The sequence below is a fragment of the Protopterus annectens genome, chromosome 3.part0, assembly GCF_019279795.1.
Source record: "Protopterus annectens isolate FY-2018-M chromosome 3.part0, PAN1.0, whole genome shotgun sequence".
Taxonomy (NCBI): domain Eukaryota; kingdom Metazoa; phylum Chordata; order Ceratodontiformes; family Protopteridae; genus Protopterus; species Protopterus annectens.
In genome coordinates, this window is record NC_056731.1 from 1,414,826,154 (window position 1) to 1,414,840,924 (window position 14,771).

Genomic DNA, 14,771 nt, shown 5'->3' on the forward strand with positions numbered 1-14,771 from the left:
GAAATTTTCATTTTCGTGTTTCAGAACTGAAGTCTTCAACTAAAAGTTCAGTACCCCATTGGGGAAACTTTTTCTTGCTCTAAACCGATGTCAGTAAAAGTAAATAATTGCATTTATTGTGGAAAGCAAATACCTCATAAAGATTTTCATTCGTACTGTATTCCTTGCCTAGGCCCTGACCAAGACGTACCTCGCTGACGGTTTTGTGCCTTATTTAAACCATGAACTATCCATCGTCAGTATATTTGCACTTCTAAATATTTTGGTGCCCGGTTCAATTATCCTGATATGTCTTTGGTAAGCCATTCGACTACCGACATTCCGAAAAAACGCAACGATAAAGACAAAGACAGGCCACCCAGTTCGCCGGTACTCAGTGAGGCGCTTTCGCAGCCCCTGATACCCACTACTTCAGATTTGCAGACCTCTACTGAGACCCATTCAGACTCCAGTATGCCACGAGATGCTTCAACTGTGGAACCTGCTGATGTCTCTACCTTGGAAGGGTCTGGAGCCGCTGTGCAGGCATCGGCTTCTGAGGGTGTATTCAGGCCTACTGACTTGCATATTAAACCAATGCCATCTTCTTCTTTAAGGCCTAAAACTCGAACCATGCCTAGAAAACTGACACCCAGACCTCATGGTCAGGCCTCTATGCCTAAAAAAATGAATGATAAGATTGACTGAAGATCTTATTACTTTTAATCAGGGGAAGCCAGCCTTTCCCCTCTAAGAGACCTAGGACTGAGTTTGCTTATGATACTTCTGACCAGGATTCTGAAATTTCTGTTTCCTCTGATGACCAGGATTTACCCTTATCTACCTATGAGGATTCTGATGTTGAAGACTCTATTCCCTCTGACCCCCCCCCCCTCCCCGAGGATTTCTCTTTTGGTGAAACCTTGCATACTCTCAGGGAGCATTTTCATTGGGAAAGTCAGGATTTCTCTGATTCTAAAAAGAGGCTTAGGGATTTATTACTCCTGCCCCAGCACAGGCCTTTAGCTATACCTCCTGTACTGGACATTGTTGATGATGCCTTTTCAGAATCTAGCATGGCCCCTGACTCTTTACCTCCTGCTTCCAGAAAACCTTGTAGGTATTACAGGGTACCTGACTCGCACAAGTTCCTTTTCAAAAATCCTACTGCGGATCCTGAAACCGTTTCACAGGGACCTAAGGGCATTAAAGCTACTACTGATAAAAATCCCACCCCCTCTGATAGAGACTCCGGGGCACTGGATAGATGGGGTAAGAAGTTATACACTTCTGCAACTTTGGCCATTAGGGCCTTGAATTGCCAGTTTCATATGTTAAAGTATCAGTTGCATATTATTGGATTGCTTAAACAGAAAATTATGTTGTTTCCTGATTGTGCTGAAAATAAGGATTTACAGGATTTAATGCATTCTGCTGAACAAGTTGGTAAACATACATTGCAATGTGGTTTTGATTCACTAGAGGCATCTTGCAGGGCTGTGGTAACTGGGTCTGTAATTAGAAGGCATGCTTGGCTTAAGGAGCCATCCTTGCCAGATCATGTTAAAGCGAAATTACTGGATGCTCCCTTAAATCAGGACCGCCTGTTTGGCAACAAGGCAGAAGAAGTTCTTAAAAAGATGGAGGAAAAAGCTAAGTCTATGCAAACTGTTAAAAATTTTTTACAAGTACAACCTCCAGGATTTAGTAGGCATTGACCTTCTAAGAATTGGTCCTTTCCTGCCTTTTCCAGGCCTTCTCAGTCCAAACCCAGGTCCATCAGAGCATCCAGGCTTCAGTCCCAAGGGATGCACAGGACTAAGCAGTGGGGGGCCTCCACTTCCAAATCTGGGAGTAATAAAACTCCCCCCTATGGTAAACTGTCTCAATGACTTCTTTTTAAAACTTCCAATCACTTCTCAACTGACTGCCTCTTTGGGGAGAAAGATTGAACTTCATGCAAAAACTGGGGACTCATTACCCAGGACAAATGAGTTTTAAATATAGTGTCCCAAGGATACAGATTTCATTTCCACACGTTACCAACTCCAAGCGGTTGGCCGGATCTACTTCCAAATCAGTGGGCAGAGGCCCAAAAGCAAGTACTCTCTCTCTTAAGCATAGGGGCTATTCAGTTGGTACCAGAAGAAGAAAAGGGACAAGGTTTCTACTCAAGATTTTTCCCGGTACCCAGAAAAGACAATTCATGACGTCCTATCCTGGACCTGCCTACTCTAAACACCTTTTTGTGATTCCAGAATTCAAGATGCTGACTCTTCACCAGTTGCTTCCTATGCTAAGCAAAGATGCCTGGTTGGCAACACTAAATTTAAAGGAAGCATACCTGCACATCCCAATCAGGGAATCTTGCAGAAGATATCTACGCTTCAAATCAGGCTACACGCACTATCAGTTCTCTGCACTATCCTTTGGCTTATCTACTGCGACCAGGGTATTCACAAAGTGCCTAGCTCCAGTCATTGCATTTTGCAGGTAAAGAAATATTCAAATGTATCAATACCTGGATGATTGTCTAATTCAGGCAGTAAACCAGGACATACTTTTGAATCATCTGGCTTTTGTACAAAGGGTGTTAACGTATCTGGGGTACACCATAAACAAAAAGAAATCACACCTGGTACCTTGTCAACAAATTATATTCCTGGGAGCAAGCTTGAATACAACTTCCCAGATGGATTTACTCACACCAGAGAAACAAATTCACTTGACAACCTACTTCAAACAAGTGGCCACAAAAACCCTGCTGTCTGCAAGGCAAATACTACAAGCCTTGGGGTTCATGGCCTCCTGCATTCTTCTAATTCCATATGCAAGACTGCATATGAGGAAACTACAATGGTATCTAAAAAGCCTATGGTGTCAGCATTCTCAGGATCTAGAAGCAATGATTCCGATCATTCCTTGTCTACACCTAGAGTTCCTTTGGTGGGCAGAGGCCTGCCACCAAACAAGGGATTACCATTCACACTAACCCCTGCCGCCCAAATCCTAACAAAAGATGCATCAGACTATTCATGGGGGAGTGCACCTGGCAGGGAAGTGCATTCAGGGCAAATGGAACCCAATTCAAATGCACCTTCACATCAATCATATAGAAATGTTAGCTGTACAGAATGCTCTGACAGCCTTCAAGGACCACATTCTTCCAGGACAATTAATGGTAAAGATGGACAACACCATTGTTATGTGGTACATAAACAAGCAGGGGGGTACACATTCATACCCCCTCTGCAGACTAGCCATGGCATTGTGGAACACAGCCTTGAGCTACCAAGTGCATCTGCAAGCTCAGTTCCTGCCAGGAAAACTAAATACACTGGCAGACAGACTAAGCAGAAACCTCATGGACCCACACGAGTGGAAACTGGAACCAAGGATTTTCAACATGTTGACAAGCAAATGGGAGAGCCCAGATATAGACCTGTTTGCCTCTGCCCAGAACTATCAATTGGAAACATTTTGTGCAAGGACTCCCCACAGACAAGCTTGGAAGGTGGATGCTCTATACTTCAGTTTATGCTTTTCCTCCTCTGCCTCTGCTCTCCAAAGTACTACTAAAGATCAAACAAGACAAACAAAGGATGATTTTGATTGCACCAGCCTGGCCATGCCAACACTGGTACCCCCTCCTGCACAGTGTCACTGTTGGCCCCATGGCACCTGCCTCAGACTCCTACCCTGCTGTCTCAGCAGGAGAGCCAGATTCCGCACCCTCAGCTTCAAACACATTGAACCTAGCAGCCTGGCTAATTACCTAAGCTCTCCTTTACCATCCCTTAGTAAACCAGTGATGGATGTCATTTTAGAGGCACGGGAGCCTAGTTATAGAAAATCTTATGCTGAAAAAATGGAAAAGATTCTGTGCCTGGAACCAGTCTCAAGGAATGAGCACAGCAGTGCCCAATTTACCTCAGATTTTACAATACTTAACTGAGATGTTTCACAAGGACCTGTCTTTTTCCTCAATAAAAATTCACGCCTCAGCCATTTCAGCTCATTATAACACAGAACCTCCCCTCTTCTCTCATCCACTGCTCAAGCAGTTCCTTAGAGGGGCCAAAAATTTAAGATCACCCAGTTGAGCTCCAACTCCAGCCTGAGACCTTAATTTTGTATTGGAGAAACTCACCCTTCCCCCTTTTGAGTCATCTGCTACTGCAGATTTAACATTCCTTTCTTGGAAAACAGCTTCTCTTTTAGCCATCACTTCAGCAAGAAGGGTATCTGAATTACAGGCCCTTATGGCAGTGGAGCCTTTCATCATTTTTCATGCAGACAGGTTGTCCCTCAGGACCAAACCCTCTTTCATGCCAAAGGTGGTATCCAGTGTGGCCTTTAATCAGTCCATTCTTTTGCCAACCTTCTTTCCTAATCCACAGAACAAAGGGGAATGGATACTGCACTCCTTAGATGTGCGCAGACAACTTAGATTCTACCTGGACAGGACTAAACCTAAAAGGAAATCTGAACAACTGCTGGTGGCAATTGCTGCAGGGACAGAGGGGAAGGGTATTCCAACGCAAACCATTTCCAAAAAGGCCATTGCATTCATTTCTGCTATAAGCACCATGGAAAACCTATCCCACAGGGGATCAGATCCCACTCAACCAGGGCTGCATCTACCTCTACAGCCTTTCTCAGAGACGTACCTACCAGGGACATCCTAGAAGCTGCTACCTGGAGTTCTGTACATACTTTCACCAAGCATTACCATTTGCCAATTTTCTCTAAATCCAGAGCTGGCTTTTTCACTGCAGTTTTGCAGGGCCTTATAGCTGGTCCTAATGCTATCTAAATTCCTCCTCCCATTCTTAGCTTTGGGAATCTACCCAAATGTAATGACTGCAATAGTGAAACATGAAGAACATAGTACAATTGTGTACACTTACCATAAATGTAGATGTTGGGGTGTATTCACTGTTGCAGTCCTGGTTACCCTCCCTCCAGTCCCCTGACTTTTTTTGGCTATACCTCATCTCTCCTTTTCAATGCTTAAAAGCTTTTTGGTGTATTTGCTTTTTTAATTGAGGTATAACCTTGTATACTTATAGATTTAATTGCTTCCCATTAGGGGGACACTTGACATCTGGGGCAAGAAAAACTGATGTAATGACGTCAGCTGCATGCTTTATACTCCTGATGACCTGACCACAGAAGAAGAGACAGCAACCAATGTAGGACCCAAGACGTTGTTAATCAGGCTGACTGAGGGCTACTGCAAGCAGATAACCCAAATGTAATGACTGCAGCAGTGAATTCACTTGAACATCTACATTTATGGTAAGTGTACACAACTCTACTTTTGTGCTTATGGCATACTAAGATATAAAAGTGAGCACTGCTGATATGAATTTTTGACATGTAAAATGGTTATGAAGTCCTGATCTTATAAGCAGGTATCAGAAACACAATGTGCTGCTGTGGGTTTCAAGTCTTTTCATCTAAAATATATGTTGGGGACTCTCCAAAACAGGAAGATTGCCATCCTCTCTACTGATCAGGATGGTTTCAGATGAAGAATACTGAGAAAATATTACTGCTGGAGATTAGAATGCAATCTTTGCTATCCTTTTCGTTTCGTTCACAATAATCCAGAATAATTCAATAGCTTAACCTCTGTTGTATGTAAGAACATTTGGGGGCAATAAATCAGTCTAGTCTAATACAGATGAGTAAATAGAGCTTACGTTTAACAAAAACTATTTCCACCAGTTGTAATCTCCCATTACCAGGTCTATGTATTGAAAAGTCTGTGCGTTTTTATTTTATTTTTTTTATTTTTTATTTATTTATTTATTTTTGCAGTACACTGAGGTTGTTGTGCAAACAAGTACATCTTTCATTCCCTTGCAGGATATTTCTGTTTTATGACAATAGAGTTAATGGGGGGGGGGCTTGCCCCCTTCAAAAACACTGTTGTAGGACAATCACCCAAGTTTTGAAAGTTGCATTTTTCTATCAGATCGGCTTGTAAAGTTTATGCTTGTCTGGCTGTGCACTGACACCTTCTAAAGGATCCCGAGTAAACCAGCATGAAAAAAGACATCCTTGTAAGTGAAACTGATTGGGAAAGTGAAGTTGTCTGTTTATTCAGCAAACAGGAGGCCTTGTTATAATGGGCCTTATAATTCATATACTCAGTTGTGTCATATGGTGAGAAATTTTAACTCTGAGTAAATCAGACAGCAGTGTGATCCAATTTAAACAGACTTTTTCTTCCTAGATGGTAGAAAGATTTGAGTGAAATGCTAGTGAATGTATTTTAGAAGCATTCAGGGCACAATCTTAGTGATGAAGGAAAAAATCCAGTAACTTCCAGAACTGAGCACTGGAATTTTTGTCATCACTAAAAAACTGAAGAAAGAAAACGTGAGTCATTTTTTTGACTTCGATGCCACATATTAGCTGTCTTTTTCACTAAAACTGTGTCAAGGATTCCGTCATAAGAGCAGACAGAAAAAAGAAAAAAAATCAAGCACAATTTTCTGGGGGGTTTTTGGTCAAATCTGTTCTTTGTGAACATTCATAAAGATTACCAGGCACACTTACTGGCTATGTAAATCTGAACAGATTAAGAAGCCCAATTTTTAAGACCAATTTAATTTATCAGATATTTGTTCTGCACAAAGGCTAAGATTTGGAATAGGCATTTTGTCTATGCTGCTATAATGTGAAAATTGGAACATCTTCTCTTATCTTTGGAGTGCAGCACTGGGAAATAAATTGACATCCATCACAAAACATAACAAACGGAGATTGATATTGGATCATACTAGCTCAGCTGGCCATGATAATAGTCTAATTTAAAGTCCTGATTACTTAAATGACTTCACTATGAACAACTAGGGCTTGATTCATTTTACTTCAGTAGTGCCATGCAGTTAGTCTGTTTTCTGGATTATTGGAGTACAGCTGGAATATGGTTAATGACCACTCAATGACCACTAAGTAGAGGAAGACATCGGTAAGGGAAGACAATGAGAAATTTGCTTCCCTTAGGCAGTGATGACCTAAAGAAATTTAAACAACTTTTACTTTTTTCATGAATGGTCTGTAAGTTGTGTGACCAGAGAACTATTTGGTATTCCCTTATTGCCTTTTGTTGGAGTTATTGCTTTATTGCAGTTTATATAGTTCATCATTTCATCATTTGAACAACTGGACTGGTTCATTTACATTTAAGAAGGACTTTAAGGCTATTGTCAAGGATACAACACAAGGCACATTACTTCTGTCATGGAGAGCCATTTTATTACAGAGAACAGAGTATTTCAAAATTAATTTATTCACTTATTCACCAGTTGCCCACTTAATTCATTTCAGGGTCACTGGGGTGTAGGTGCTGATCCTGGCACTCACTGTACATAGAATAGAGAAACTAATCCTAGACAGGGTTACAGACTATTGCAGGATGCACAGACATACTCACATGTAGCATGGATATGTAAGAACAGCTTGGAAGATCATTTGTTCACCTACCATGTACGATCTGTCCTTGAGATGCTGGATAAATCCAGACCACCCAGTGAAAACTCACACAATCACAGGAAAGATGTGCAATCTTTGCATAGAAGATACCCCAGCTAAGAACTGAACTGGTGAATCAATCACTGTGAGGTAGCAGTGTAAACTGCAGCACCACTATTCTGCCAAAAATGTAGCACTTAATGAGTATTGTTCCACTATGGAGGTTGCAGTGTTGCAACAGATTATCTCTTATATGGTGAAGCTAGACTTTCTGATGTTGTTTCTCAATGGTAGAGAGATATATGTGAGTGAGTTATCTTTTTGTATACATCAAGGCTGTCAGTTCATTGGACTGCTTTTTGTCCTATTTCTGTCCTGAGACAATTGACCTTTATTCAGTTTGAGCGCCTCCTCTTATTTGTGTAGCATGAGCTATTTTAGCCAAGTTCTGCTTTGCTTTGGTGAGCCATAGAATAAGTGCTGGGACCTGTTAGTGATAAATGCCCTTTTTCTTACAGTTTATTGTTTACATTTAAATTAACAAATTGAATGAACTAATAAATATGTTGAGATTGTTCTGTTGTGTTTACTGAACTGTCATTATTATGGCTCAGTCTTTTTAAAGTGCCTAGGATTGGAGTAAGTAAATAAATGAGGTTTGGGACAAACCAATTTTTCCAGGACTCTCTTCGGTGAATGGGAGGGGGAGGGTATTTTAGGAGGGAAGCTGGGGGGAGTTTTGGTGTGGTTGTTAGGTAGCAGAGACTGGGACTTTGGACAATAAGGGGTTAAGTGGTTTGAGAAGTTTAGGGGAAGTGAGGTAGGTTAGGGAGGGACTTAGCTTATATATTTGGGAGCAGAGGAAGTGATGTCACATTTAGGCTTGAGTTGATGACCCTCCCTCCCTCCCAAAAAATATCTTTTTTGCATTAAGACTTGGTAGTTCGAGGGCGGAGAAGAGGGACAAGATTGTCCTCTTCTGTTCCCCCTCTAGGTGAAGGTGGTCATGGCTTTGAGTTGGGGATCATGTGAGTTGCTGGACGCTGCTTGATAATAAGTGAACTTAATTGGATGATGGTTAATTTGAAAGGGTAAGCAGGTACGCTGCCTGTTTAAAGTTTGGCTGGGTGAGTAGGTATGCTGCCCTGATGGGATGATTGAACAGGGTGAGTGGGTACGCTGCCGTGATTAATGACTCGGCCAGAGTGAGTAGGTATGCTGCCCTGAGATCATTCGAGAATTGTGAAGTTTACTGTTATTTGTTTCCATGTGAATAAAGTTAATGATTATGTAATATTAATAAAGGTCGTCGAATATCTTTTGGTGTTGGTATGAGTTATTTATAGGGGGCCAGGACAATCTAGAACTATACATAAACATTCCTAGATCACAAAAGACACAGGCACATGCCTTTCTGCCACACTAGAAGGCCAGTTCCTTAAAGAATGAATATTAGTTGTCTGTGAGAATTACCAAGAAGTTACATATTTTGAGTTATAACCAGGTTGTTCAGACACAAGTAAATATTGCAGACTCTTGGAATTATTTTTACGGCCACATATTAACACTGTATTGTACCTTTGTTGTGGCTCCATAATTTGTGGTGTGCACAACTTCAGCCGAGGTCTGAAAATTCAGTGCAGTGGTCATGGCTAGGCCAAATGATCAGACTTCCCAAAAGTACTGCACAGCTCCTTATTTCTTCTGTTCCTACACAAGAAAGTTATGTGGGAAGAGCATTAAAATGAATGAATTGCAATTCACATCAGAATAACAAGACCACATAACAGAAGGCAGATAACTTTGAAGTAAGTTTTAAATACTGCTGCCACCTTCAAATGTATTTGTTGGCTTTTAAAAAGGTGGTCTAGAAGAAGTATACAAATCTATCAGAATTATCGCATTGTTTGCAAAAAAAAAAATGCAGCCAATAACTTAACTGTATAACATTTTTTCAGCAAGTACTCATTAAGTTGTCACCCACTGCCGTTGTCAAATTTTTCTACATGCAGTGAATCAAGTCAGTTTGCCCAGTGAGAAGAGGAAGAAACTGCTGATGCCACAAAACAGTAAAGCTCAAATGCTTACAGCACAGATGATGCAGAACACACAGACTCTTACAGTACTTCAGGAAAGGGTAGGCATTCTAAAAGGGAATGACACAGTTTATATTGAGAGTTTGTCTAAAGAGGTAAAGAAATGCATCAATGCCTTCAAGAACCTCCAGGATAAATGCTCTTATATAGAAGCAAAATTCTGTGAAGAAGTTTGTCAAATGGAGAGGAAATATGCTGCCCAGTATTAGCCACTCTTTGACAAGAGAAATTAAACCAGCAGTGCCATCTATGAAACCACAGATCCAGAGTATGAATCGAAAGTGGATGAAGAAGAACAGCTATAAGAGGAAATGAAAGAAAAGGCAAAAATTGAAAATGAGAAAAAAGACAAAATGAAGGAGGATCCAAAAGGAGTTCTAGAGTTCTGGTTAACAGTCTTCCAAAATGTCAACTTGTTAAGTGATATAGTCTAGGAATGTGACAGTCGTATTCTGATGCACTTTAAAAGATATTAAAGTGAAATTTCATATGCTGGAGAGATCATGAGTTTCACAATAGAATTTCACTTTGAACCCAACAAATTTTTTTCAAATGTGGTATTGACAAAACAGTACTAGATGAGGTCAGAACCAGAAGAATAATATCCATTTTCATTTGATGGATCAGAAATCGTGGGATGTACAGAGTGACAAATTGACTGGGAAAAAGGAAGGAATGTCACAATGAAAACTATTAAGAAAAAGCAGAAGCACAAGGGCCATATAGCAGTTAGAACAGTTACAAAAACAGTCCCCCCTAGATTCATTTTTCAGTTTTTGAAGATGTGGTAAATCTTAGTGCTGGTTTTTAGGTAGTGGGGAATACAGGCTGAGTGTTATTTTTTCTTGCTTGCAGACCTTTCCGGTGCAGCTAATCCATAAGATACACTGACCTTCCCAGGAATTTTTGAAGAAGTGAATGCATGGAAGCCAGTAAACAGCTGAACTTTGGGAATCATGACATAACCAAAACATTGTATACTTTTTATTGTGGAGGTGACAAGATGAACTTTATGTTCTGTGTAAGAGTAGTCACCTAACTGTTGTCTCAGGAAATCCTACACTGCTTATATATTATGTGCCCAATACCCCACACTATGTGCATGTTCACTGCTTTTACCAAAAATAGCATCTGGCTCATGAGGTACTTGTCGAAGAGCTTGTTGGATATGATCAATTTAATTTGATCTTAGTTCTGTAGTCCAGGCCGCTAGAGAAATATATTTCATAAACTTCTGGGGTGGAAGCTTCACTTGTATTTAGAATGAGATATTGCAGGCATACCATGTGGGAAGCTGACTCACTACAGTACCCAGTTCAACATGCAGGTAGTGTTTTATTAAAGGTTCTGAGAGTCATGGGATAAGCCTAGGACTTCATCAAGCACAGTTGTGTCAAGTGAGAGCCATCCTACAAATTCCTCTGGAGACAGCTCATTTTACTGCCTTTTAAAAAGTAGATTAAAATCTAAAGTGGGTTAGTGATGGCTCATTCATGCCCCTCTTCTTGGATGTGGTGAATGCAAACATGTTGTGTCTGCTGGCCATCATGCCTGCATTCAAAAGTCTGCCTTACAGATGGAGTTGTTGCGCTGAGCTACTCATGGCCATGAAGCACAACCTGTATATTAGACACGGTATTATACAAGGTCTGACATACAGGTGGAGCTGCTCCTTCCAAGAGCTTTGGTTGGACGTGGAAGCCCTGGCAAGTACTCTGGCAGCTTTTACACTAAGCTTAGCATAGGTAATAAGATTCTATAACATAGAATGTTAGTGACTCTTATTATCTTATCTGTGCATAGTGGTACTCCATTCATTTCAATCCCTTGGTACTGGATGGTATTGAATTGGGCAGATACCATCACCTGGATGACTTAATTGTGGGGAAGGTTGGATTGTACAGTTCAGTGTAATGAGACTGGCATAGTAAAGGTTGTTTGTTCTTGCTACACAGCGGTTATTCTGGCCCAATGTATAATAGTTACATGTTCTTCGTGTTTCACTGTTGCAGTCATCACATTTGGGTTGTTCCTGCCAGGGTAGCCCTCAGTCAGCCCGAATACCAAAGGCATAGTATTTCTGCTTCGGTTGCTGTTGCTTCAGGAATGACATCAGGTCATCAGTAGTATAAAGTAAGGCAACTGACGCCATTACATCAGTCTTTCTTGCTGAGGAGCCCGAAGAAGAAGCAGTTTGCATGACTGCCGGTCAGCTGCTACCTGAGTTTCATTTTCCGAATTGAAGCTGAAGTCTTCTAAAGCTAAGTACCCCATTGGGGATTTTCTTGCTCTAACTGATGTCAGAAAAAGTTAACAATTGTCTCGCCTGTGGAAAGCAAATACCACACTGAGGCTTTCATTCTTACTGCATCACTTGCTTAGGCCCAGACCACGACGTCCCTCGCCATCATTTTTGTGCTTTGTTCAATGCCAGAACTATACATCATAAGTCCGTTATTGTAGCTAGATATTTTCACTCTCAGTTCTTCAATTCCGATATGGCTTCGGTAAGCCATCCGACAGCAGATCTTCTGAAAAAATGCAAGGATAAAGACAGCAACAAGTAAATACATACAAATCCCCAAAACAGACAGACCCCTTCGCAAACCAGGCACAGTCCAGAAGTAATCCAAAGGAAAACCAAGAGACTTCTTCAGACCACATACAGTTACTTCACACTGTGGTATAAAACCTGTTCCACTCTCTGAAGAAGTCTCGCTATAAGTGAGACAAAAAGCGCTTAGAATAAAGGGTAGTAGGTTTTACAACTGGATTGTGCTTTCTATTTTACAACAGTGGAACATTTTATAGCTGGAATACTTGGTTTTCTTTTGGATTACTTCTGGATTGTGCCTGGTTTGTGAAAGGAATACTTGGTTTTCCTTTGGATTACTTCTGGACTGTGCTTGGTTTGTGAAGGGGTCTGTCTGTTTTGTTGATTCGCAAGGATAAAGACAGAGACAGACTGCACAGGTCCAAACCTACCGACACTTCCATTAAGCTAGTCGTCAGTTCTCCAGTCCTCAGTGAGGCACTTTCGCAACCCCTGATGCCAGCTTCTGTGGATTCGCAGGCCGCTACTGAGACCCTTTCAGAGTCCGGTATGCCTCAAAACTCTTCATCGACTAAGGATCCTGTGGATGTCTTTATCCTGGATGGGTCCAGAGCTGCTGAGCAGGCACTGGCTTCCGAGGAAGTAATTTGCACTACCGATTCTCGACACAGACCGACGACTTCTTTCACATCTACTGTTCTTACGAAAACTACTGAGTTTCTAAGGCCCAGGGTATGAACCACCCCCAAGAAACTGATGACCCAATCTCAGGCACCTGCTTCCTTGCCTCAGTCTCAAATGCTTAAAATGGCAGAAGACCTTATAATGCTGATCAGGGGAAGCCAAGCTACCCCTTCCAAAAGAAAAAGATTTGTCCCCAGTAGTTTTATCTAAACAGGAGTCCGCTGACTCTGATGCATCTGAATATGAAGACATGCAACCGCTCTCTGCTTATGAGATTTCTGATGCAGAGGAATCTATTCCTTCAGCCTCTCCACCAGAGGACTTTTCCTTTGGGGAAACCCTACATACTTTAAGGGAGCATTTCCAATGGGAATGTCAGGATTACCTCAGTCTAAAATGAGACTCAGGGAATTCTTAGATCTTCCACAGCACAGACCTTTGGCCATTCCTCCTGTCCTGGATGTTGTGGATGATGATTTCATGGAATCTAGTTTGACTCCTGACATCCTCCCTCCTGCTCCCAGGAAACCTGACCAGTATTACAGAGTCCCTGACTCACACAAATTTCTTTTCAAAAATCCTACTGCTGACCCTGAGGTTATTTCTCAAGGGGCTAAAGGAATTAAAGCAACTTCTGCTAAGAAACCCAACCCCTCAGATAGGGATTCCCGGGCATTAGACAGATGGGGTAAAGAAGTATACACCTCTGCTACTCTTGCTATTAGAGCACTAAATTGTCAGTTTCATACGCTAAAATTTCAGCAACATACCATGGAACTCCTCAAACAAAAAAATATATTTTCCTGCTTGTGCAGAAAGTAAAGAGTTACAAGAGTTAATGCATTCTGCAAGTCAAGTAACTAAGCACACCTTACAGTGTGGTTTTGATGCCCTAGAAGCATCTTGCAGGGCAGCAGTCACTGATTCTGTCCTTAGAAGGCATGCTTGACTTAAGGAACAGCCCTTGCCAGACCATGTCAAATCCAAATTATTGGATGCACCCTTGCACAAAGACAACTTATTTGGCACTAAGGCAGAGGAGGGCTTAAAAAAGATGGAAGAAAAAGCTAAATCTATGCAGACAGTTAAGGATTTCCTGCAGGTCCAGCCACCTAGGTTCAGTAGGCATTGCCCCTCCAAGCACTGGTCCTTTCCTGCCCCCTCCAGGTCAGTTCAACCCATACCGTGGGGAAGTAGACCCCCCCCCCAGACAACAGCCACATGGAATGCAGAGATCTGAGCACTGGAGTTCCCCCACCGCAAAACCAGGGAGTGCTAAGCAACCCCCTCATGGTAAGAACTCACAATGACTCTCCACTTCCACCCCCTCCCTGTGCCCAGCTACACTTGTCCCTAGGAGGAAAACTCTCCCTCCATGCAAGCACCTGGGCCACCCTTACCAACGACCACTGGGTCCGCAACATAGTGTCCCAGGGATGCAAATTTTCTTTCCGCACTCCACCAGCCCCAAAAGGGTTCCCAGATCTTCCTCCAAAATAGTAGGCAGAGGCCAAAAAGCAAGTCCTTTCCCTACTCTCTATGAGGGCAATAGAGCATGTTCCTGCAGAACAGATAGGCCAAGGTTTCTACTCCAGGCTCTTCCTGGTACCCAGAAAAGAGGGCACTTGGCACCCCATCCTCGATCTATCCATTCTAAACACCTTCCTGGTGATACCAAAATTCAAAATGCTCACCCTCCTACCTCCACATCCCAATCAGGGAATCATGCAGGAAATATCTGTGTTTCAGGGCAGGATCTCTGCACTTTCAGTTCTCTGCACTTCCCTTTGGCTTATCTACTGCTCCCAGAGTTTTCACAAAATGTCTGGGTCCCACTATTGCTTTTTGCAGACAAAGGAATATCCAGATTTACCCATACTTAAACGACTGCCTAATTCAGGCAGACAGTCTGTAAAAGCTGCTCAAGCACCTGGCCTTTGTAAAGGTCCTACTGACCTCCCTAGGGTACA

General features: G+C 42.0%; 1 protein-coding gene and 1 pseudogene across 5 annotated transcripts in view; both read left to right on the plus strand.

The window, feature by feature from the left end:
* The window catches only part of LOC122797317, a 93,480-nt pseudogene extending 83,137 nt beyond the window's left edge, over positions 1 to 10,343 (plus strand).
* Positions 1 to 14,771, plus strand: part of TOX (thymocyte selection associated high mobility group box) — an 831,700-nt gene that overhangs the window by 724,435 nt on the left and 92,494 nt on the right. The gene's annotated exons all lie outside the window — the stretch shown is intronic.